At 50.7% G+C, this 21,936-nt stretch overlaps 1 long non-coding RNA gene across 1 annotated transcript; it reads left to right on the forward strand.

Annotated features, from left to right (window-relative positions):
* Nucleotides 1-13,956: 13,956 nt before the first annotated feature.
* Nucleotides 13,957-21,613, forward strand: LOC134757276 (uncharacterized). Its single transcript, XR_010131044.1, has 3 exons — nt 13,957-14,086; nt 15,706-15,869; nt 21,397-21,613. It is a non-coding gene; the product is annotated as an uncharacterized lncRNA (long non-coding RNA).
* The last annotated feature ends 323 nt before the right edge of the window (nt 21,614-21,936 follow it).

The raw sequence follows: 21,936 nt of genomic DNA on the forward strand, positions 1-21,936 counted from the left end.
CAGGCTGGAGTGCAGTGGCGCAATCTCGGCTCACTACAACTTCTGCCTCCTGGGTTCAAGTGATTCTCCTGCCTCAGCCTCCCCAGTAGCTGGGACTACAGGCACCCGCCACCACACCCGGCTAATTTTTTTTTGTATTTTTTTTTTAGTAGAGACGGGGTTTCACCATGTTGGCCAGGCTGGCCTCAAACTCCTGACCTCAGGTGCTCCACCCACCTCTGCCTCCCAAGTTGCTGGGATTACAGGCATGAGCCACTGCACCTGGCCATCTTTGGGGGCTTTTTGAGGAGGCTATGTGTGGTCAGAAATTGGCAAATACACCCACATCTCCCAGGACCTATTCTCTCGTCCTCAGTAATCTCACATTAACACAAAAGAGAAGACATCCTGCAGCTCTTCTGCTGCACACATGACTTCCCTGCATGCCAGCATCCTTAACCCTCAAGTTCACATGTTTCAGAGTGATATGACTAATTTTTCTCAGTCACATTGACTGGAGAGCTATTTCTCTCCTTCCCAGCTCTGTGACATCTCTGTCCATAGAAATTTCATCCAGCCCCAGTGGACCCTCTGCATGTCACTGGCTTAAAAAGTTTGGGTCAAAGTGAGCAGACTTCAAGACTGAATCGTCAAAATTCTTATGTGGCATCTCCTATAAGTCAAGATATCCTTGTAACCATTCTGGATCTATTGGACCAGGGTCAGGCATGTGCCCCTGAAGCTAAGGAAGAATGTACAAATTATATCATGAAGCCAGTGAGCTGATTTTCAAACTTAGATTGACTTAAGTGCTGACTGGTGTTCGGGCACATTCCACAGAGCTAAATACACAGAAACTGACCCTGCAATGGCTGGGATGTGGGTTCCTGAAGTGTGGAAAGGAATTAACATTAGTACTACAAAGCAATGGCTTTTAGCCGTTAAATGAGTGACCTGCTGCCTTCCTGTATAACCAGTTGCCTTAGTTTTGGCCAATCTGCTGCTTTGTTTTTGTTGGTGACATTTACGGGTTTTTGTGGGTTTTGGAAATAGATTATTATGTAATCTCTCCCACACCGAGATAATTGGGCCATCTTCACTCTAACTTTTAGCTTTTGAATATGAAGAAGTATTTTTGAAAGACTCCTACTTTAAGAAGGGTGAAACTTTGGCTGTCAAAAGTGCTCACAACTGTATGACTAAGTGAATTTTAATTTGTGTGATCTGGGGTTATGTAAGGTTTTTTTTCTTTTCTACACATTAACTTTAAATACCCCACCTTCAAATTATTCTAAAAGCACACTGATCACATTTATGCCTTTTAACTTAAAATTTAATTAAAATTTAAAATTAAAAAAGCATAAATGTGATCAGTGTGCTTTTAGAATAATTAAGCCAAATACTAAGGCTTTCCATTTCTGTTTACTTGCTCCCAAATCTGCTACTAATAATTTTCAATTGAAGCCAGTTGTTTTGGATAAAAATTCAACTAATCATCTCAAAAAAGAGAAATGGAATACATTAAGAAGTAGAATAGAAGATATAAGAGTGCATCATACATAGTAAAGTTACATCATGTTTTATAAAAACTGTTTCACCCATGTGGTTACTGGGTCACAAATGAAAATCCATTTCTTGCTATGAGTCATGGCCAAACACTTTGAAAATCATTGTAATAAAGACTTTCTAAAGACTTTCCAGCTTTATAATTCTATAATTATGACAAGAACTCCAAACCATTCATTCAAAAAGGATGTATTAAGTACCTGCTTTCACCACATTCCCTCAGAGGGCCAGACATATGGGATCATTGGCATGACCTTAGCATTGGGACTATAAAGCTAGAATAATTGGCCTTTTTTACACTGTGGACGTCTCAGGCATCTGATGAAACCAGTGAATCCTGTCTCAGAACAATGGGGTTTTTTGGAAGAAAAAATTTTAATTGCTGTTGCAAAAAAACATCTGTATGGAGTAGAAATTGGTTTCTATAGCATTATTAGAGAATATGTTGTAGAAAGTGGAGGTAACTGGATGTAAGATTCTGGCAGCAGTTTAATAGATAACAGTCCCAGATGTTGAGGTTGAGGCCAACGCCTAATTAGGGTGAACGGTTTGTGCGTGTGTAATTTTGGACAATATCTGGAGAAAGGTTACACTGTGCACAAACCAAATTTAATTTTTTTCACAAGTGTTGTAAAGTTTCATATAATAAAAGGTTTTTGCTACATGCACTTCATTTTCACGTTGAGTGTTTAGAATACCTAGACACAAAAGAGAGCATTCATGCAAGATATGCTACTCCTTGATATAATAATGCATACAGTTCAAAATGTTTACACTTTTTTTTTTTTTTGAGACAGTCTCTCTCTGTCGCCCAGGCTGGAGTGCAGTGACGCGATCCTGGCTCACTGCAAGGTCCGCCTCCTGGGTTCACGCCATTCTCCTGCCTCAGCCTCCTGAGTAGCTGGGACTGCAGGTGCCCGCGACCACGCCCGGCTAATTTTCTTTTGTGTTTTTTTTAGTAGAGACGGGGTTTCACTGTGTTAGCCAGGATGGTCTCGATCTCCTGACCTCGTGATCCACCCACCTTGGCCTCCCAAAGTGCTGGGATTACAGGCGTGAGCCACCGCGACTGGCCAATGTTTACACTATTGTTGCAGTAGCTGCTGCCATCACTGGGCTGCGGCAGGGAGGCACAGCTGAGGCTGCATGCTGGTGGATGCCTCCCCCTTCTGAGTTGGGGAGAGCTCCCCAGGTGCTGCTGCAGCTGCCCAAACAGCAGCTGCAAATCCAGGCCTCCTGCTTTACGGAGCAGGCAGGGTCCCCACCCTCCTGGGCAGGGCTACAACTGCCCAAACAGTGGCTGTGGATCCGAGCCTCCCGGTGCTCTTGGAGGGGGCTGGGAGCAGGCAAGATCTGCCCTCCTAGGTGCAGGACCCAGAGGGTCTCTGCAGCCTGCACCCTTGTGGACCCCAGAAAGGACCCCACCACACCCTGTCACTAGCGGGTGTCTGTTCCTGCTGCCTGGCCTCTCTCTGCTGCCGCCCCTGCTCTGATCTTGGAGCAGGGCTTGGGGCCAAGCCCCAGGGGCCATGAATGACAGTAGGAGGCAGATCGATTCCTGGGCAGAAGGGGGTAGGTCTCCAGTAAGGCCCCACCTTCAGGTCAGGGAGGGACTGAAGACTGGGGACCAGGCTGCCAGTTCCACAGACCTGAGTGGGAGCTTGTGGTGCCTCCTCCAGGCTCGCCCATGGCTGCCCATGGGCCAGTCAGCACACACTTCCTCCCTTCTGAGGTCCATAAAAGCCCTGGGCTCAGCCAAACTGCAGGAGAGGACGGAGAGACAGCGGGAAGAGTAGCTGTAGAAAGGAGCTACCCTCTCTGCCAGAGCTGCAGAGACCTGCAGAGACTTTCAAAGGACCTGTGGAGAGGAGGCCCCCCTCCTCCTGTAGAGACTTCCAAATGACCTGAGGAGAGGATCCCTCAGAATAGCCTCCTTCTCCAGGAGCCCCCCCGCCAGGATCCCCTAGAGCAGTCCCCCTTTCCAGGGTTGGGTCTTCTCTCTGCTGAGAGCAGCCTCCCTCTACAGGGTGAGGTCTTCTCTTTGCTGAGAGCAGCTCCCTTCTCCAGGGTTGGGTCTTCTTTCTGCTGACAGCAGCAGGTGGCAGGATAACCAGTGGGCAGAGGAGAGCTACCCTCTCCAGGCCTCCTGTCTGCTGAGAGCTGAACACTCCATGGGATGACTTGCTCAGAGGAGCTACCCACTGCGGGTCTTCTCTGAGCTGCTTAACACTCAGTAAGTTCTTCGAGTACCTCATTATTCCTGGACACAGGACAAGAACTCAGGCAAAGGCACTCCCGGGAAGAAAATCAGTACCTCCCACACCCGTCCAAAGATCCCGTAACACTACCATTACATCTGAGGCTTTCTGCAACTACAAGGGGGTGGTGGAAAGCTTGGCCCTCAGTATCAACATCAAGAAAGCAGCTACCACCGTCTATGCCTATTCTCTTTTTGCATTTTTTTCTTTCATTTTTCTTAATCACCTCTGCTATTGCTGCTGCTTAGCAAAACTGGTAAAAACAAAATTGTAATCACTGATGCATCACCCAGATAATCCCCAAATTCCTGCCACGGAATCCTCTCAGATTCTCTCCAGAGTGCTGTAAAAACCACCGAAGTCATTTGGGACAGTGCTGGCAGCAGCCCTCCTGAGTCTGAGTTCCCACTCAAAGGTCATGAGATCACAGAACAGCCAGGTGGGGCAGAATAATGTTTTCAAGTACATAAGAACAAGCCACATAGGATTACAAAGGAAACCAATTATATCAAAGTAGTTATCAAAATATTTGTGAAACAGTAGTATATGTGCTTTATTAATGCAGCATGTCTAATATCTTATGTTATTTTATTTTTGAGACAGGGTCTCACTCTGTCACCCAGGCTGGAGTGCAGTGGTGCAATCACTGCTCACTGCAGCCTCAATCTTCCAGGCTTAAGTGATCCTCCCGCTTCAGCCTTCCAAGTAGCTGGGACTACAGGCATGTGCCACCATGCCTGGCTAATTTTTGTAATTTTTTTTTTTTTTTTTTTTTGGTAGAGAAAAGGTTTTGCCATGTTGCCCAGGCTAGTCTCAAACTCCTGGGCTCAGGTGATCTGCCCACTTCAGTCTCCCAAAGTACTGGGATTACAGGCATGAGCCATGGCTCCCAGCCTGTTCTGTAATTTTAAAGTAGCAGTGAGCATAAACAATATTTAGAATTACTTGCAACAGCTGCAATGTGATACGAAAATATTTGTGATTTGTATTGGTGACAAAGTCACAGGTACTACTAATACTCCTAGATTTATTGCATACATTTATAATTAAAGAAGATAGTAAATTCCAGTTAGAGTTTAAGGGAAATAAAGATATAATTATTTTCCTATCAAAGTTCACAGATCCGCGGAATGCCCATTGTAAAGCAAGTCTGGAGAGACTTGCCACTGTATATGCCATTTAAACATCTTTAATAAGAGTTCTGGTCTTCCAGGTCAGGAGGAAATGAAAAGATTTTAGAATAAGACAGGTAAACATCCAGGCTAATGATGAAGTAGCTCCAAGATGTAAGGGCTGCCCTGAAAAGCTCTACAATTCATAAAGAGGCCAAGGTTGGGAGGCCCCCTCTAAGGCTGCAGCCCCACAGGGACATAATTGTTCCCTGAGAGTCATTCACTGCCTTTCCAACTAGCCCTGCATAGAGCAGACCCACAGAGATGCTCAAGCGGGAAGAATGATACTAGGCCACAGTGTCCCAGGACTTACCCCTATACTTCTCCTCTCCACTCAGAGTCACAGGTCCAAGCATTTCTGAACGAAGAAGAACCTCACAGATCTATCTCATACCTCTCTCCCTCTATACAACCCCACCATGGGATCATCCAGCCTCTGTTTGAATACCTCCAAGGACAGGGAGCTCACTACCTCCTTGGGAGGAAGAGCTGCCTCCGCCCCAGTTCCGGGAAGGCTTACTTGACTTCCCGGGAAAGACATGAATCAGCAGGTCTGGAGCGGGGTGCAGGCAAAAGTCCTGCTCTCTGCTCAGCACAGGGAGAAGGAGAGGGAGGTCCACGGGCCACATCTGCCCTGTGTAGAGCTCTCAAGGCTCTCCTCAGAACCCCAGCTGGCAGAGTCTGATGTTAGGGACCCCACCTGCCCTTTCTGATGTTTATCCCAGGTTTCCTCTCTGGCCCCCACAGCTGACACCCGACTCTCCTTCTTCCTGGTCCCCCTCTTCCCTCCCCTCCTGCGGGCCACAGTGTCTCATGTGGTGCCCCTCTCCTTCTACAGATGCTACCCTCACTCTGCCCCACAAGCTTCCCCGCTTTCATCAAGCAGCACCTCCTTCTCTCCTCCATGCCCCACCAGACAGGCCCCAGGCGCTTTTTGTTTCCAGTTTTGGCACAAAGGGGTTAAACAACTTGGCCTCTAGAGCACAATGCCTGGGCTCAATCTTGGCTGCTCCACCCAAGGCTCTGGTAAATTATGTAACCCCACTGGGATATCACTAAAATGGGGATAATACTAGAACTTTCCTTTTAGGGCTGATATGAGGATTAATAGAGTTAAAATATGTAAAATGCTTAGAACAGTGCCTGGCACAAGGAAAACACTCAATAAATGCCAGCTAGGATTACTCTTACAATTGCCATTCTGGGATGTCTCAAACATACAGCCCACTGTTAGGGAAGGCCCTGAAAGCCCCCAGGTCTCTTTTCCTCACTAGCTTGCCAGATGGCTAAGGGTATTTACGTCTCTGAAGCTTATAGCCAGGGCAACTTCCAGACTTCACCCAGCAATCAGCCACTCTGAGCATTTCCTCACAAGGAAACTTCTAGAAAGTTATGCCTCCTCTTTTCTAAAGCAGTGACCACATATACCTATTATTAAAAATTTATTACTGGCTGGGCACGGTGGCTCATGCCTGTAATGCCAGCACTTTGGGAGGCCGAAGCAAGTGGATCACTTGAGCTCATAAGTCTGAGACTAGCCTGGGCAACATGATGAAACCCCTCCCTGCAAAAATGTAAAAAAGGTTAGCTAGGTGTGGTGGCACATGCCTGTGGTCCCAGCCACTCAGCAGGCTAAGGTAGGAGGATCTATTAAGCCTGGAGGCAGAGGCTGCAGTGAGCTGAGATGGTGCCACTGCACTCCAGCCTGGGTGACAGAGCAAGACCCTCTCTCACAAAAAAAAATAAATTAATTAATTAAAAATAAAAAATTATCACCATGCATTCTCCTATGTGTACATTATTTATGAATATATATGTATTTATACTACTGTAATATTTATGTACATTGTAAAACAAATATAAAAATAGAAGAGGGACAAGATAAAAAGAAATATCAGAAGATCTAATATTTTCTTCCTATACTCCAGACGGTCTTGCTCACTGTCTGGGGTATACACATTCCACTTTGGAGACACTAATGTCTTCAAATTTTAATTTTGGTTTCAAACACTGGGAGAGCTGCGATGGTGGATGTATGGACTGGGCCACGCCCTGAGAAATAACTATCGCTAGTGCTACGGAGGAGGGAGTCACCCTGTTTCACACAGAGAAGGAAACTGACCCTGAGAAAGGCGAAGTGGCTTCTGCAGGGTCATTCAGCCAGCAAGGCAGAGTAAGGATGGAAACCCATGCTGAATTGGGTGTAGCTGATTTTTTTGTTCATAATTCCACAGTATTAGGGAGGGAAAGCGGGGAAACAGGAGCTCACAGGAAAGAAAGGGGTATGGAGAGGGTGAGGGCAGGACAATTATGGGGCCAGAGGCGGGAGTCTGGGTTCAAATCCAAACCCACAGGGACACATCACTCCTTTCTTCAGCTGGTCCATGGATACTGAATCAGGGAACCTCCTGGAACTGGCTTCCTACCCTGCAATCAGGGTCCTTGACAGTCCCCAGTCGGGAACACAGACCACCACAGTGGAGCCACTAGCCAGGGGCTTTACCACGGCTGGCCAGAGGATGGCAGTCACTGCCTACGCATGCCCACTTGGCTGGCGCCGCTGATGGAGTAGCAAGTACCTGCCCTCCTGGGCTCCTCCAGACTCCGGAGGCAGTGAATTCCTGCTCTTGAATCATTATGGGACCCCTCGTAAAGGCATCTTAGACCTCAACTTCCTCATCTTGAAAACAAAATTCTTAACACCATGGTCTCAATCCCTAGTGGTTTTCAAAAGTGTCTTTCCCAGACCACAGTTGTAGGTTCTGGAAGTGAGATCCCCAAGGGAGTTACAGCAGAAGGAAGAAGCCAGGGAGAGAGCATCCTGCCCAGAAGAAGCTGAGGCCTCCCATCCTCTGCACATACCTGACTGAGGGGCTGCATCCTGCGAGCATGGCCTGGGGGACTAAGTTCTTTGCACCCAGCAACTGTTCAGGGTGGGGTTTCAATTCTCTTCACCAGCCGCTGACCAGCAGTTGGTGGTCACCTTCAGTCCTTGGCTATTCTGCCAGCATCCACCAACTGGACCTTTATGGGGCCAGGCTGGGGATACTCAAAGGAGTTAGATGAAATCCCTGCCCTCAAGGAGCTCACAGTGACTCTTTCTCACCAGGACTCTAAGCCATCTTCAACCAAGATCGACTTTCCAGCGGAAAAGCCCTAGCTCCTCTGATTCTCCCTACATAAGAGGTGTAGGAATTATGTATCCCCATTTCATAGAAAAGTTGGCACAGGGAGAGCACGTGGTTAATCCAGAGCACCTGGTAAAGCTGTGGTGGAGTAGGGAGCAGAACTCAGACCCCTTGAGTCCTCATGCAGCCTGACTCTCTGCTCTGAGCAGGCTGTGGGCATGGCCCAGAGACCGGATGGGCCAATCCAGGGCCTGAGTCCCTCCGCTGTGCCCACATCCTTCAAAACTGGGCAGGAACCAGGAGTAGACTCACCCCACACTGGGGGACTGAGTCATACCTCTCGGGGACCCAAAGTGCAACCGAAGGGAATCAGGTCCTATGTGTGGAGAGGGGACAGGGACCGTGAAGCCCAGCTGTGTATGAAATTCTGCTGTAGTTGGGGATCATGCCATCACTTTCTGGACATCGTTGGCATTTACCTATTCACATAGGAGGCAGCAAAGTCAGGCCAAAAAAGATGGCTGCCAAAGCACTTGAGAGTGTAGGAGGGTGAGCCAAGGAGGCCAGGGTGGTGGGCCTGCCAGGAGGAGGCTGTAAGCCTCTGAAGGGTGGCAGGAATTGGGTATGGAAGCTGTGAGCTAGTGTCACTGTCTGCAATGAATGAGATAGAAGGGATTGGTAGGTGAGCATGATGACGAAGGAAAAGGAGGTGGGGTCTTAGTCTGTTTTGTGCTGCTATAACAGAATACCTGAGACTGGGTAATTTATTATTATTATTATTTATTATTATTCTCTCTCCTAGGCTGGAGTGCAGTGGTATGATCTCAGCTCACCGCAACCTCCGCCTCCCGGGTTCAAGCGATTCTCCTGCCTCAGCTTCCCCAGTAGCTGGAATTACAGGTGTGGGCCATCATACCCAGCTAGTTTTTGTATTTTTAGTAGAGATGGGGTTTCACCATGTTGGCCAGGCTGGTCTTGAACTCCTGACCTCAGATGATCTGCCCACCTTGGCCTCCCAAAGTGCTGGGATTACAAGCCTGAGCCACCGTGCCTGGCCAAGACTGGGGAATTTAGAAAGAAAAGAAATTTCTTTTCTCACAGTTCTGAAGGCTGGGAAGTCCAAGATCAAGGTACTGGTGTCTTGTAAGGCCCTTCTTACTGTGTCATTCCATGGCAGAAGGCAGAAGGGCAAGGAAGGGAGAGGGAGAGACAGGGTGATGGGGGAAGGCGAGGAGAGACAGAGAGAGAGAGAGAGAGAGAGAGAGAGAGAGTGCAAGAGGGGCTGAACTTGTCCTTTTATAAGGAACCCACTCCCACTATAACAGCATGAATCCATTCATGAGGGTGGCGTTCTCACGGCCTAATCAGCTCTTAAAGGTTCCACCTCTAACACTGTCACTTTGGGGATTAAGTTTCCAACACATGAACTTTGGGGGACACATTCAAACACAGCCAGGGGTCTGCCTGGATGGTGAGAGTCTCAGAGGGGCAGAAGGAGGAGAATCAGGGGTTCATGGTGTGCTGGTAAGTGTTTAACAACAGGCTCTTCAGAGAAAAACCCTAAACCTGGCTTATAGCATTTGCTGATTTCCATAGTGTAAATACAGCTCCCATGGGCTATTTCTTTTATTTTTGAAATGGAGTCTCACTCTGTTGCCCAGGCCCAGGCTGGAGTGCAGTGGAGCTTTCTTGACTCACTGCAACCTCTGCCTCCTGGGTTCAAGTGATTCTCCTGCCTCCTGAGTAGCTGGGATTACAGGCACCCGCCACCATGCCCCATGGGCTATTTCAAGCCACGGACAGGAAGTTGCTGACCAATATGTACAATCTGCTCTGGTAAGCTGGTATGTACCAGCTCCAGCATCCCCTTGAGTGGTTCTGTTATGTTGCTGGGGGTGTCACTCTCAATCCAGGTGTGCACACCTGCAGTGTCCCCTCCAGAGGCTGCCAGGAACTGCTGTCCTCTACAGAGAGCCAGCTGTGGTGACAGCAAGGTTGGAATAAGGGACCGTGAAAGAGCTGAAAATATAGGGATTTTTATTTACAAAATTGGTCGTGGGGTGGGGGGGGGGGGGGGTCAAAGGATTGAGAGCCGGGTGGGAAAGGCAGGACTGCAGGGAAGTGCTGACCCAGAGGGGCCTGCACTTGGGAGGCAAGGGGGCAAAAGGAACTCTAGGAAGAGAACTCACTGCCGTGAGGTTTCCAACAGAACCTGGAAATCCCTTCCTGCCACAGCTTAAGCCCAGGGTCTCTTGCCAGGGTGAACAGGTGCTGGCCCCAAGCTGGAACGCTTGGGAAAGTCCCAGGACTCCTGTATCGAATGCACTTCTGAAGGACAAAGGGGATTCAAGAAGCCAAAGGTAGCTTTAGAACAGCCTTACCACAAAGCTCCTTCCACACACCGCCCTTAACTCAGAGAGGGAGCTGAGGTCCAGGCCCCCCATTAGATGTGAGTCTCCAGTGCATCCTGGTGCCAGAGCTGACATATCCAGGTGAAAGCACTGCTTTTACTCCTTGACTGCCATTGCACTAAAATTAATAGCAGAAGAATGAAAGCATGTGGAGACCTTGCTGTGCAGTTACGCCCAAAGTGCCCCTGGAGGCCGAGGGGCTTAGCAGCCAGAACACGGAGCCATTACTGTTATTGTCACTGTTGATATCATTCCTATTTTTGATCATTAAGTGTGTGCCAGGCATGAAGCTGGCAAGTCACCCAGATTGCCTCAGGAACCATCCCTGGCTCTGAAAGGGAGACTCTCTAGCCTGCCTCTGCCTGAACCCTCTCTGGACCTCAGTTTCCCTAGCTGTCTGTCCCGTGAGTCCATTGGCTCTGGGACTCCTTCAGTTTTTGTTTTGAGACAGAGTCTTGCTCTGTCACCCAGACTGGAGTGCAGTGGCGTGATCACTGTCACTGCAGCTCAAACTCCAGGGCTCAAGCGACCCTCCCACCTCAGCCTCCTGAGTAGCTGAGACTACAGGCGTGCACCATCATGCCTGGCTAATTTATTTTATTTTTATTTTTGTAGAGATAGGGTCTCCCTGTGTTGCCCGGGCTTGTCTCAAACACCTGACCTCAAGTGATCCTCCCACCTCGGCCTCCCAAAGTGCTGGGATTACAGGCGTGAGACACCACGCCCAGCCTCCTTCCAGTTTTGACCTTCTGATCCACTTCAGCTGTTCTTGACCATGGTGTCCTTCCCACTGACTTGTCACATTAGCTGTGAGCTGCCTGTGTCACACGCGATGAAGCTGACTACTGCATAGGACAGCTTATGTGCATCACGTCACATCTTCTCAGCCTCTTCTCTCTTAGTGCAGCCACTACCCTGGGGTCCATTCTGCACAAGTTTCAACCAGCTCTGCCCAAGCGTGAGCTGACAGCATCTCCCCTCCCCCAGTCTCCACCTCTATCTTCCTGCCCTGGGAATCACTCCACATTCACCCAGAAGAATTGTTGCCTGTGGGACAGCCTTGACCCATGGGAGATTGAAGCTGATGAGTAAATATTTCCCCCTTTGGCCCCTGAGGGACAGTTCTGAGATGCTTGACAGAGGCCCTTCAGCGCTGGTGGCCAACTCAGCAGTGCATCCTTGATCTGGCTTTTGCTTCTTCCTTTGTTCCGCCCCTGCCCCTCACTCCTTCTCCCTGGGATTGAATTCCTAAGACAGCTCCCTGCTTGGGGTCTTTGTCTCAGGCTCTGCTTTAGGGGGAATCCAGGCTAAGACAGCTTCCAAGCACCCATGATTGCAAATAATCTACTGTTTTGATAAATTCGGCCAATTTTTTTTTTTTTTGGTGTGCAAATAAAGTTCTCATTCCCTTGCCTTCAGAGATGATTTCTTGAGGGGTGAGAAGGGGTGTGGAATAGGGACACTCCAAAGAGCCTTTTGCAGCCCTGGGGAGAAGGCCAGGAACCAGGGGACCTGTTGGAGGCTGGGAGGTCAGTGAGGGGCCTGTGCTGGGTGGGCTGGGGTGTCTGTGGGAACTCATCACATTGGTGTAGGGGGTGGCTGCTATTGGGGGTGTCTTGTGCCTGAAGAACTGAGTTATTCTCTGAGCAAAGCTCTAGATGTAAAGAAACTGACCCAGATCCTCCACGGACTTCAATTCCAGGCTCCTGCCAAATCAGTGGGGAACGGGAAACCAAGTAATAGAGGCCCCTAGACTGCAGAATATCCGCTCTGAGCACTCAGTCAGGAGGACAGGGATCCTGCCGAGCTGAGGTCCTAGAGAAGAGGCAGTGTTTCGGGGGGATGAGGAGGTCATACTCCATGGAATGGCTAAAAAATAACAGCATCCTTGGCCTGCAGAGACCTGGGAGGCGGAGGCGGGGTGGGTGCTGGGCCTGCTGGGCAGACCTCAGTCAGGCTATGCTGGTCCGAGGGAATGCATATAGTTTCTGACCTCGAACGGGGCCAGGCTCTAGGGCCAGGCCACAGAGAAGCACCTGGACTCATAGGAAAAAGGGTCTTTCTCACAAGTTGAACCATCCCACAGGGGTGGGGTCTGCCTTGGAGGTATAAGCCTCCAGTCCCAGGGGATGTACAAGCCACAGCTGGACAGCCAAATGCAGGGCAGGCAGAGTGGGCCCCAGCAGCACAGTGTGGTGCCCCAGCCACCCCTCAACACCAGCCTGCTCCTGTTGTTGAGCTGTGGTTGGGAGGACTGCAGAAGACTGAAGGAACCTTCGAACCAGGACAGCTCCAATGCTGGACTCCTTCACCCTCCGATATCTACCCAACCCACAACAGGATCTCCGCCCTGTACCTCCCCACTCTCAGCAACCAGATCTTGGGGGCTTCTGCTGTGCACAACTATAAGATCCAGGCAGCATCCCATGGGCTTTTCAGGGCTGTGGGCTAGCGTGAGGCCCTCCTCTCTGGCCTCAATGCTCACACTCCTTATGATCTGCCTCCTCTCCCATCAAACAATGCCCCTCCTTTGTGAATCTCCAAATCCAGGTGGCCATCCAATGCCCTGGGAATCCTTCTCCGAGGCCCCAGCCCTCAGCCATCTCAGTCCAGGGTTCTTCACGGGCTCTTTCTATGCTCCTCCTGTCGGGTCCTGGAGTGGAGATGGACAAAGCCACTCTGAGAGGAAGGAGGGGGAGCCTCAGGATTAGATGCACTCAGGTGACAGACTAGCGGGGTCTCTAGATGCTGAAGGGAGGTGACCCAGCCCCATGACCTAGCTCCAGGACATGTAACTAGAAAGGGGCTCTGGGGAGCAGGGCAGAGCAGGCTGGGCTCCGGGCCCAGGGCTGTTGAAATTTCCATGACTACCAGATTAAGGCCACCTGGGTGAGGCTACCCCTACAGGAGGAGCCAAAGGGACCCAGTTGTGGGAGGGGCTGGAGGTAGAGATTCAGAAGGGGAATGGAGGGTCTTCAGCAAGACCTGCGGGGAGGTGGGCTGTTTCCCTCTGTGCTGTGCCTCTCTCCAGGGGCCAAGGGGCCTGGTGGCTAATGGGCCTCCCCACTCGGGACCCACTTTGACCTGCGCTTTCTGGCTGAACCTGGGCCTCTGGAATTCTCTGTCTGTTCTCTGGTCCCCTCTTATCCTTGTCCCTAAGCCAGGAGCATGCCCCAAGGTTGGGTTCTAACCTGGGCTCAGCCACTTGTAAGAAAAGTAACTTTAGCTATTGAAACTCTGTTTTCTTATCTGTATTTTTAAAATTTTTATTTTTTATTTATTTTGTAGAGACAGGGTCTCACTGTGTTGCCCAGGCTGTTCTTGGACTTCTGGCCTAAAGCGATCCTCCCACCTCGACTTTCCAAAGTGCTAGGGTTACAGGTGTGAGCCACGTGCCCAGCCTCACCTGTAAAATGAAGACAATTTCTTCTTGGGTCTGTTACGAAGATTAATAAGACAAGGACTCAGCAGCACTTAGCACAGTGCTTGGCTTACAGAGAGTGCTTGATAAACGGGAGCGAATAGTGATAGGATCATTGCTTCCTGTTTTGAGTCTTTCATTCTGCTGAAAGGTAAGGTCTCAGGGAAGGACATGGCTGACCTAAGATCCCCAAGAGGGCCAGGGCAGAGTGGGGATGTGAGCCTAGTCCCCAGATGCCCACTCCCATCCACAGCCTTCTGTGTCTCTAGTACTGTGCTCTGGCTTTCCGTGAGTGGCCAGCTATGGCTTCCTGGCTGCTGGCACTCCCTCCATCCTTTCTGCCACTCTTCCTGCTCTGTGTCTGCATTTTAAAGGGGGCTTTAGGCTGGCTCAGTGGCTCATGCCTGTAATCCCAGAACTTTGGGAGACTGAGGCAGAAGGATTGCTTGAGGTCAGGAGTTCAACACCAGCCCGGGCAACATAGCAAGACCCTGTCTCTATAAAAAATAAGAAAATTAGCCAGGCATGGTGGTATGCACCTGTGGTCCCAGCTACTTGGGAGGCTGAGGCAGGAGTTTGAGGCTGCTGTGAGCCATGATTTTGCCACTGCTCTCCAGCCTGGGTGACAAGGCAAGATCCTGTTTCTAAAAAAATAAAAAAGGTGGGGGGGTCATCAGTGTTTTCACCAGGGCCAGGCTCAGGCTCTGTGGGAGAACAGGGGCTGAGAACTCTCCCCCTGACCCCTAGAAGCCCTGCCACGAGGGTGGGGAGGACCTACGACTAGGCAGTCAGAGCCCTCTGCAGCACTCAGGGGCTCGGCCACAAGAGGGAGGGAAAGGTCTTGGCAGAGTAGTCAGGAGACCTGGGTTCCAGCCTTACCTCCACCACCTGTGTGCTGTGTGCTTACAGCACATCGCTGCTCTCTCTGGGACCCAATTTCCTTGATCACACATACATGCGACCCTCTGCAGTGGCCAGGGTCTCACTCAGCCCAGAAGGGTACTGAGCTCTGGCCAGACAGGGCACAATTCTTTCCTCTCAGAAAACGACAGCTTCTTGGGCTGGGCCTCTGGGGACAGGGGTTCCTGCTCTCTAGGAGCTGCCTGTAAAGGTCCCTTGTCAATTAATTTGGCAGCTCAGTGTTCAGGGGCAAGTGCTCTTTGAGAGGCCTAATGTATCCACGTCAGAAATGACTTATGGGATTCTCCGTGGGGCTGTGATCGTGCCCCGCCCCCCACCATGCCCCCTCAAGGCTTGCTTTGTCATCCAGTCCCTGTGTTTGCATGTGTCATTGCCCAGCCACCCCCTGGTCAGAGGGTGGCCACGGGGGACTCATTGGAGGCACATTATCGGACACTGGTTGTGAGGGATGATGGAGGGGCAGGCCCATCTGCACACACATTAAGCCCTTTGTCTCTGGACTCAGTGGGAAGATGAATGAGGCCTGTCGCTAGGCCTCTGCTGCCTGGGGGACAACAGGGGCCTGGAACAGGCCTTGGGATGGGTGTTGGGTGGAAAGCAGCCTGTGCGCATCTCTTCAGACAGAACCAGATCTAACAGGCTTAACCAGAGACAGCTGAGAGGAGGCAGGCAGTCAGGAAGGAGTCCCAGAAAGCCACAGGAGTCAGGCGGGGTTTCTGCTTGACTGAGCCCAGTGTTTCCCCTATAAAAGCTGATGCTTGGTCTTAGGGGCTGGGGCTCCATTTGCATTGTGTAAATACAGGCTGGCAGCGCTCTCAAATGAGCTGATTCAAACTCCTTACTCTACAGTGGGGAACCTCAGGCCTGAAAAAGCAAGGACTCACTCACCTAAGGTCGTTTCAGGAATCAGCAGCGGGGGCAGGACAAGAACCGATGTGATAAAATTCCATAGCCACCACCGCCCTATTTGGTGCAGATCCAACTAAACACACCCTCAATGACTCTGAGACAAGGTACAGTTTCCTGAGGGCAAGAGAAGGGCGAAACGGGACTTTTGCTAATTCCTGGACTTTTAGGGGTTGACGGATTGGCTCTAAAGTTTATATGGATGAATAAATATACAAGGATAACCGGGAGGCCTCTGGGTATAGGAGGCTTTGTTGCTTCAGAGGGTCAGGCAGGGCTGGCAGCACAACAGAGCTGTGAAGTGCAGGGCCAGCAATGGCAGGAGCTGCACCGAGGTTGCCCCCGTGAGCCTCCTACAACGCAGGTGAACACATCACTCCGCAGCTCATCAACCTTTTGTGGCTCCCCATGGCCACAGGGCACAGTCCCAACTTCTCAGCCTGGCATCTGAGGCCCTCTGTGATCTGCCTCTGCTCCTTCTCACACCCGTCTCCAGAAGGCAGCCCAGTCTAAATGTCAGCGCCCTGGGGAGCCCTTTTCTGGACACTCACAGCGTGCTGCTCCGAGCACTGCCATGCCAGGTGACTTCACTCTCCTGATTTTGAAGATCCCTGTTTCCATGCCTCTCCTTCAGTGAATCATATGTTCTGTGCCTGACCTGGATCCCCAGTCCTGACACCCAGCCCAGCACGGGAGCTCAGTAAATGAATGAATGAATGAAAGAAATGAATGAATGAATGAATGAATGAATGGATGGATGAAATGAAATGAATGAATGAATGAATGAAATAACTATGCACCCTAGACCTCTTCTCCCTGACCCCACAGTAGCTCTTTGGGAAAGCAATGTGGGCATACCCTACCCTGTGCTTCAGCAATTCCACTCCTAGGACAGCTCTTTAAGGAAAGAATCCAAAAACAAAGAAAAACTGCTTCAGAGACACAGATGCTCATTGCAGTGCCCCTCATATTGTTAAAAAAAAAAGTGGGCAAATCCTAAATGTCCAATAGAAAGGGACTGTGTTGAGTAAATTAGTATACATCCATGTGATGGGATTGTTCACACCAAAGACCTGAAGCTGGCTGGAAAGGGGAGGAGGAGACTTATGTATTTAATTAATTCTGGAACGTTTGAATATTATACACAAGGATTTACATTTGAAGTGCCCCTTTTTTATGTCCTGCATTTCTATATATGCACAGGTGATATGTCCCTGGACTCTTAATTCTATTCTATCAATCTGTTTTTTTACTCTTGTGCCAATTTCCATGGTTTTAAAACACTAAAGCTTTAGGATAATTTTTATATCTGGTGGAAAAATTTCCTCTTCTTTATTCTTCCTTTTCATAACTGTCTTGGTTATCCTTGTATATTTATTCATTCATATAAATTTTAGAGCCAATCTGTCAAATATGAAAAATCTTGTTAGTATTTTGCTTGGCCTTGAATTTTATAGAGTATTTTTGGGGTGAATGGAAAACTTGATGATATTGACTCATTCCATTGCATTATTTTCAAACATTAAAAAAATGAATATCAGATATCAGACTGGAAATGGCTTGGGCTATAAAACCAAGACAAAATAACACGGTTTATAATTATATGCTGTGTGATCACCCCTTAAGAGATGTGGAGGAGGAAATTGAAAGGAAATACAAAGCTGCAAACAGTGGATTTCTTTGTTCCATTTTTCTATACAATATTTTAATTTTTAAAATATATGCATGTCTTTAAAAAGAGGGACATTGGTTAACATGAACATTCCCCAAAGGGAGACTAGCATGAGGATGGAACTCAAATGTGTCCCATCAGGAAAGGCTGGAGGCCCCAGAGGCAGGAACCTTGGGGAGGGGGAGGCATGGGCCATTCATAGTTTCTCTCTGATGATTTCTGTATTGGAACCCTGGGTTCAGGCCAGAGGTCCCCAAAAGGCAGAATTGAGCAGGAGAAGGCAGTTGAGGAGGGGCTTCCTCACAGACTGAGACTCCGGCCTTCAGTGGCTTGGGCTGCCTGGGGGATCCCTGGGGGTGTGGGCAGAGTGCATGCATAATGGGGAGTGTCTCCCCTAGGTGCCCAGGTCCAGTCCAGCCTAGGAACCTGTGACTCTCTCTCCAGACACTGAGCTGAGAAACTCCTCTGCATCCACATGACTTGCTACTTGGGAGTGGATTTGACCATTAGAAGGTCTGTGGTGAGCACTGCTGTGGGGTAGAGGAGAAGAGGTCCAGGACAGATCAACTCAACAAACAGCTCAACAATCCACAGCCACATCTACCCAAGAGCAAGCAAAACCCCATCCAGGCAGACCACAGGCAACTGGGCAATAGGAAACAGCCCCCTAATGACTGATCTCTTCTGTCCCTGTCCAGAAAGTTGGCAATGCCTAGTTTGGCTTCCAAAGGCCCTTCACAAATCATACATGGGGACTTGTAGCCTAGGACGTGAACCTGTCAGGTCAGGCTAGACTGGCCTGCTTTTAAAAGCGAGCCCAGTGTGTGTGCAGCAGGGAGGCGGCCATTTTCAGTTAAGAGTCCTGGTGTCTTGAAAGTGGGCAGTGCTGGCAGTCCCCATCCATTGTATTCTAATGGACCAAGAGACAGATCGGTCTCTCTGTTGTATAGAGGAGGTTGCTGAGGATCCACGAGAGGGGAAGGGACTTGCCCAAAGCTACATGGCAGGGCAGTGATGCAGCCCACATCAAACCTGGGTCTGTTCACACAATTCCACCAACAGACTTCCCCTTCACACAGGCACACGTTGTGGCTTCAAAGTGGTTGAAACAATAAGGACATTTCCCAAACAGACGTTTCCTTCTCCCATCAGCCAAGCCCACCCCTCATCCCCACACAGAGGGTAATGCCTCCAGGAGGGCCGTGTCTGCTGTCAGGGGCGACGGCTGTGTCAGTGCAGACAGACAAGATGGATGGGCCAGTCGTTAATGAGTTAGGGATTCTGACCCGCTTCATGGGCTGGGGGCGAATGGCTCTAATGACCGCTGGGCCAGGCATCCCTGAAGACAGGCAGCCCAACCACTGCTGTTCTTCATTTGTGCCCCCCCAAAATGACTGTGGCAGGGAAGCCCCCACTACCCTTTGAAGACCCACTCTCCCCATCCCTGAGGCACCCACGCCAGGTAGGAGCAAAGGCTTCATCAGGAAAAGGCCAAAGGCAGAATCAATAATCACAGCGTTTCGAGATGGGGAAGGGGCAGGAGGTAGGCAAAGGCCTCGGGCTGGGTATGAGGTCACCTGGGACCAGAAGAGCTTCCTGTTTGGGTGAAGGCAGGAACTCTACCCTCAACACCTGGCAAAGCCAGCTGCTTCCCAGGATCTTATTTTTGCTTTTCTCCACCTGGGGGAAGGTAGGACACAGAGTCTGATCAAAGGCCTCAGACAAAGGGTCCCGCCCCATCCCCAGTGGAAGAGGATGGATAAGGAACCTGCTAAGCTGTTCAGATCCCAGGGCCTCCCACCTGACTCCGAGAAGCTGCATGGAGGGGGACCAGGCTCCACATGCATGGCGCCTCCAGCCACCACCGCGCCCTTCTCCTCCCCATTCCTTCCACTCCATCTGCCAGGGTCCCTGGCTCCTGGCCTGGATGAGTAGAGCAGACAAAGGCCTGGGGAGGGAGGGAAGAGTATGGCTCCTAGACCAGCTGCTGTGTGGACAACAAGCTTGTGAACCTGAGACTGTGCATACAGAGAACCTGCCTGGAAAACCCTCTCATTCATCGACATCACTGATGCCCACTCTGTGCCATGCCCTGGGCTAGGCCCTGGGCACAGAGAGGAGCAGGACTTGGTCTCTGACTCAGTGCTACTCTCAGACTGGAGGAAGACAGGTTTAGAAATCCTGAGGCTGAGCACTCCGAGGATGGTATGTCAGGGGGTGGGGGCGGGGGCAGAGGCGAGGGCCTGGAGCATCAGAGATGTTTCCAGAGTTGGGGACGTGAGCTGGGTTTTGAATTGTGAGAGGGAATTTTTGCCAGGCAGACAGAGGGGAGGGCAGTGCAAAGCAAAAGAAGTATACGAGGGCCTGTGGTTTCGGGGGGCAAATAGGGATGAGGGGTGGGAGGGAGGGAATGAGACAAAGTGGGATGGAGGGACCCAAATCACAAAGGTCTTTGAGGCCAGGGAGAGGACTCATTTCTGAAGCTGGGGCCACTGCAGAAGGGTTTCAGGCAGAAAAGACTGTAGACCGGGAGACCTGGTGCAGGGAGCAGGGGTGGAGAGCACTGTGGAGATGGCCCTGGAGAGCCGCAGCAGCTGATGGGGCGAAGAGGTGTGGGTCCCGTGAGGACAGTGAAGGCCCAGCTCCTGCAGTGGTCTCAGGGCCGTTTGTGTGCGTTGTGCGGGTGCCCCACAAGATCAGCCCTGCTGGGGCGCTGAGGGAGGTGCAGAAGCAGCTTGCGACAGTCCTCCACGGTAGATCCCTGAGACCGAGGGTGTGCCCAGACAGCCCCACTGCCTTTGTTCCCCACCACACGACCTCCAACAGCTGCAGCACCACGCGGGGAACCCACTACATTCCCGGCCTGCACTGTGTCTTAGGGAGAAGTGCCCTCCCTTCATTCCCTATAGTAATAACTACCAAGCAAATGCAGGAACACAGCTGGAAGAATAAAATAGTTTTGTTTCTAAACTCTGTTGCAGAAAAATCCCCCAGCTGGGAGTCAGCAGCCCTACAGTCTGCCCCTGCTCTGACTGTACTTCTAGGCAAGTTCCTTTTCCTCTTGGGGCCTCAGTTTCTCCATCTGTATATGAGAGATGTAAGCCCTCCCAGCTCTGAGTTCCATTTCTTTTTTCTTTTTTCTTTCTTTATTTATTTTTTGTTGTTTTGTGAGATGTCATCCTGTCGCCCAGGCTGTAGTGCAGGGGCACAATCACAGCTCACTGCAGCCCTGACATCCCCAGGCTCAGGCAATCCTCCCACCTCAGCCTCCTGAGTAGCTCCATTTCTTAAATGTGCATAGAACTCTGTGGTTTCCCCAGCACCCCCATCACCCTGTGAGCCTAAAAGAATAGGTGTTACCGGGCCTGTGTGTAGATGTTAAAATTGAGGCCCGATGACCTACCCAAGGTCAGGAAGCATGCTGGCAGCAGCGACCAGACCAAGACCCCAGGTCCTGCTCCCTGGCCCCAGGCCTTTCCCTCAGAGCCAAGGCGGGTCCCTGGTTTGCGCTGGTGGGAAGGTGCTCAGTGATTGGTTCGCTTGTGTGTATTTGATCTAAGTGAGGGTGGGGTGAAGTCGTGCCTTCCCTTGGGGTCATTCCCTGCTCCCTGTGAACAACTGACCTGAATCAGGCCTCTTGTCTTGGGGGGCCTTCCTCAACGGCCTGTTAGGTAACTGCTGGGCCTGCAGTCCAAACGCAAGGTGAAAACGTGGTTCGATCTCCACCCTGGGTGCTGTAGAAGGGAAGTGATCCGTGTCCAGGCCCAACAGCAATCCTGGATGTGCACACTGGGTGGGACTTGGGGGATTAAGCTGCCAGGCGGCTGTCTCTGCCCGAGATGCTGGCACGCAGAGGGGGGCAGGGACTGCTCAGCTGAGGTAACAATACAGCCCATGAATCATATTTACAAACACCCCAGAGAGCAGGAAAGGGACGCTAATTAAATATTCACATCCTGCAGGCCTCGGGGAGCCATGAAGATGACGACATGATCGCAGCTCAGCAGGAAGCTCGGTGCTGCCGGAATGTGGGGAGGCCATCCGTCTCATTCAGCGGCCCGGCAGGCCTTATTATGATGATGAATTTTCAAGTTATCAGCACAAATGCAATCACCATCATAGGCCAAGAGAACCCTCTTCATCACTCACAGCCCAGTCTGGGACAGCCTCAGGAGGAAAAGGGGGGCACGGAGCTTGTCACTGGGGGGCAGAGGGAGAAGCAAGCCCCTGCCCCCAGCTCTCAAGCTCAAAGGCCTTCCTGAGCTGAGGCCATTTGGCCTGACAACCCGGCCTGGTGGAGGCCTGAGGCTTGGGGCCCCTCAGGTGGGGCTCTTGGGGCTCACCCAGCTGACACATTGATCGGGAGAGAGAATGGGTTCCCCTGGACATCTGGGAAGGTTGAGGCAGCTGTCCTGCCCATCCATCCCCAGGAGGAGTCGTCTCTGGCTTCTGCAGGAGCCCTGGGCTTCTATGGACCACACGCCCCACATCCGTCAATCTCG

The sequence above is a fragment of the Gorilla gorilla genome, chromosome 16 (genome assembly GCF_029281585.2).
Source record: "Gorilla gorilla gorilla isolate KB3781 chromosome 16, NHGRI_mGorGor1-v2.1_pri, whole genome shotgun sequence".
In the NCBI taxonomy this organism is placed as follows: domain Eukaryota; kingdom Metazoa; phylum Chordata; class Mammalia; order Primates; family Hominidae; genus Gorilla; species Gorilla gorilla.